Consider the following 2,924-nt stretch of genomic DNA (forward strand, 5'->3'; position numbering starts at 1 on the left):
GCAGAGGTGAAAGGCAGCGGAGCGTGTGTATCCGGGGTAGGCGGGGGCGGGGCGCCGGGGCAGGCTGCCGGGGCTCCCACTGAGCATGCCCGGAGTAGGCTTCAGCGCAGCAGCGGGCTGGCCCCTGAGCATCAGGGGAATTGGGTGAATCTGGGGTTGGCTAGGAGATCAGAGAAGGGAGCCCCTAAAACAGGGGCTTAAGGCCACAGTGAAGTCCAGGGTGCAGAGAGTTCAGTGCTTCAGATCCTGGGTCAGGCCCAGGGTAAGCACCCTGGTGGGAGCTGGGCCAGTTTGTTTACCTCCCGCATCTGCAGGTTAGGCCAATCGCAGTTCCCACTGGCCGCGGTTCGCTGCTCCAGGCCAGTGGGGGCGGCGGGAAGCTGTGCAGGCCGAGGGATGTGCTGGCCAGTTTTCCACCGCCCCAATTGTCCTGGAGCAGCGAACCGCAGCCAGTGGGAGCCACAATTGGCCTAACCTGCGGATGCGGCAGGTTAACTGGGCCGGTCCACCAGCATGTTTACCCTAGCGAGCCGTGTGCCAGAGGGTGCCAACCCCTGGTTACACTGAGGTCTGGTCTACATATCAGGATAGCTGTGTGTCTCAGGGGTGTGAAAAATACATACCCCTGAGAGACATAGCTATACCGACCTAACCCCTGGTGTCGACATCACTAGGTTGATGGAAGTAGATGGGGGGTTGATTACCTATGCTGATAGGAGAACCCTTTCTGTCACTGTAGGTATTGTCTACACTGAAGCATTTTAGTAATGCAGCATTTTAAGTGTGGATATAGCCTAAGAATGCTCTCTGGTGCTTCATCATAGCTTTAGCTGTAGATAGGACAAGGTTTCAGCAGCTGCCACTTCCTAGGGCAATGTTCCAAAACTTTTGAAAGTTCCTTTAGTAAAATTAAACTAATAGTTCCCCACACCCCGCTTCAACCAGGCCAATATTTCTCAGACACTGGCTCTTCAATAACTCCATGAATTTTAAGGGGTTAAAATCAATAGTATTTTATTGTCATTTCTTTAAGTAATCAGTCAAAGCTGTTGAATTAAAACAAAGAATACTTCATAGCCTATTACTGCTATCAACTATATTTTAACTCAAAGGTCTGTGCTGTGGATGTACAGGTTCTGAGCTCAGACCCTGCTAGTGATTCATACAGAAGGTCATTGTTCCTCATGATGCATTTTCTGTCTTTCCATTTTTATTTTTAAGGTTGCAAAGTCAAGCACTCTAAAGCTAGGAAATGACAGAATTACATTTGCCTGTGCAAACTTAATTTGGCCCCTTGTGCGTAGGCATTCTGTTAATTTTTATTTGTGTCATCATAATATTTTTTCCAGGAGTTGTGCTTCATTTAATGTACAGGATGGACAGATGGATATAAGAAGGAAAATGGATTGTGTTTAAAGCAACAGACTGGGACTCAGGAGAGCTGACGTCTATCCTTGTCTCTGTAACAGACTTCCTTTAATATTAGGCAAGACCGTATCTTAGGGCTTGCATTCTGGGGGGTATTTAAATTTTATTTTTAACTATTTTTTAGTTTTATGTAGGTATCCAAAAATCAGTTTTTTGGCATTCACTCTTGAAAGTGGTGCCACTGGCCAAAAATTCTTTCCAACACAGGTCTGAAGTGTTTCATCAGGGCAGATGAGGGGGTGGACAAAGAGTGAATCACCAAGGGGAAGCTGTTTACAGGCATTGTTGCCAACTCTCAGCAATTACTGGTGAGAGCTGATGATCTTATTAAAACCCCTGCTATGTAATTACCTGAGCTCTGCTTCCATTTAATAAGAATCATAATAACAGAAGCCTAAAAGCATGCCTGGTTGTCTCAGATCTTTTTCTGATTTAAATAATTGTGTTTACTTCACAGCACATATTGCGTAAGGCCTCATAGCCCTATCTTAGGAGGCAAACAAGTATTATTCCCCCTATTTTACAGAAGGTTTAAGGAGATTGAGTTGTACAAAGTCATCACTAGCAGAACTGGGAATAGAACTTTCTGTTTCTAATGTGACAGACCTGAAATTGCCAATTGAGTGCTTGTTTGTACTGCGAGTAATCACTACAGCACACTTCCTTCCAGAACCAGGAAGAGGAACCAGGAATCCTGATTTGTACCATTCTTCTGCTGTCTAGAAAATAGTTGGGTAAGTCACTGGCACTGGGGGGGTTGCATTGTACTACAGCTGGGCTGCAATTTTAATTCAACAGTTTTGATTAAAGAAATGACAATAAAATGCTATTGATTTTAACCTATTAAAATTCATGGAGTTATTGAAGAGACAGTGTCTGAGAAATAAATGATGTACTGTTTCTTAATAAAAGTGCTATACCTGGTCCTGCTACACAAGAACGAAAAACATTGCTGTTACTGCACAGTACGTGGACTGGGCTTAAGCATAGTTGCTTGTTCCTATGTGTCTGCATGCCAACAGTCTCAGATCTACTGTGTTTTTGTAGCCTCCAGTACTACGAAAATCGAATTACATACTTACAAAAATAAATTCCCCTATGTAATGCTAACAATATTTTTTTTACTTCAGCTATTAGCAAAAGAGAAAGTGCTCTGAACCTGATACGCAGTGCTCTGTTGCAAAACAAATCCACAGTCTACTTCAAAACAGTTTGCTGCTGTGTGAAGAACTTCTCAAGAATTCTAAGAGAAGTGAGTTTTTGCTTTTTGACACTTTCCTGACTTTCTCATGCCCCAGTGAACCTTAGAATCATTTAGTCATGCACCCTACAGTTTTACTGCAGTTGCCAACCTGTAACCTTGATTTATGTGTTCCTAATTAATAAATTTAAAGCTAAGAATTAAAACCAAACTGAACTCTTTAGGTGCAAGTCTCCAAGGCAGCTACGGATCATTTAATTTAGTGGAGGATTGTGGATGACACGAGTGACAGAAC

The sequence above is a fragment of the Gopherus flavomarginatus genome, chromosome 2 (assembly GCF_025201925.1).
Source record: "Gopherus flavomarginatus isolate rGopFla2 chromosome 2, rGopFla2.mat.asm, whole genome shotgun sequence".
Lineage (NCBI taxonomy): Eukaryota > Metazoa > Chordata > Testudines > Testudinidae > Gopherus > Gopherus flavomarginatus.